Source organism: Pteropus alecto, unplaced genomic scaffold, assembly GCF_000325575.1.
Source record: "Pteropus alecto unplaced genomic scaffold, ASM32557v1 scaffold164, whole genome shotgun sequence".
NCBI classification, from domain to species: domain Eukaryota; kingdom Metazoa; phylum Chordata; class Mammalia; order Chiroptera; family Pteropodidae; genus Pteropus; species Pteropus alecto.
This window is the reverse complement of record NW_006439568.1, coordinates 4,745,687-4,746,653: the sequence shown is the minus strand read 5'-3', so window position 1 is coordinate 4,746,653 and position 967 is coordinate 4,745,687.

Genomic DNA, 967 nt, shown 5'->3' with positions numbered 1-967 from the left:
TGCTGACGGCTGGGATGAGGTTAGAATGACCAGGCTGCAGGGTGTTCTAAATGAACTTCACAGGCTGCCAAGATGGCTTTGGGAAGGTACAGCTTGCTGGGATGCCCAGAGCTCCAAAGGCCCACTCTGCCCCTGGCTGCGTGCCGCCCGGTCCGGGTGGAGACCTGGCAGCTAGAATAAACTCGCCTCGCTCCCGGTTGCTCTCTGCCAGCCGGTTTCCCCTCTGCAGTCGTCCTAGGAGTAATAAATACGTTTTCTTCTCTTCTGGGCACCTTGTCACATGTGATCCCAAGTCAGTGCCTTTTGCTGTGGCCAATGGAATGTGAGCAAAGTGTCGAGGATCGCTTCCAGGAAGGAGGTTTAAGAGCCAGGTGCATTTGGCCTCATAGGAGGGCACGTCAAGGTGGAGCCCCCATCCCCTGCCAGTCTGGGTCCCTAAGAGACTCTGGTGAGCAGGCCCTTCCCCCACCCCTCCACCGACCCGCAGTGGATATGAAGTGTGAGCACGAAATAAACCTTTGTTGTTCAAGCCACTGAGATTGGGGTTGTTTCTCACTGCACCATGATGCAGCCTCACCTGACTGATACAGCCTTGGGACCTACTGACGCGAGGCCGGCCGTTCCTTTGTGGTACTGGATTCTCAAGGGTCCCCAGCCTCGGGCTCTCATTCCGAGACACTATTTCCACCGGGAAGATTTCACACACCTGGTGAGGTTGTGGCTGAAGGCCAAAGCACATCCTTATCCAAGTTTCCAATCCTCCCAACCCCATCTTCATCTCGTCCTGCTCTGACTAGAGTCACATCTGCACCTGCCTCGGCAGGCCCGCTCGCGGGGGGCTGCCCTGAACAGAGTCTCCACCACAGTGTGAAATTCCACAATGGCGACGGGGAGCCTGCCATGCGCCAGGCTCCATTTCAGTGACAGGCAGAGATCCAGACTCAAGTTCGTCCTGGAGAACTCCAAA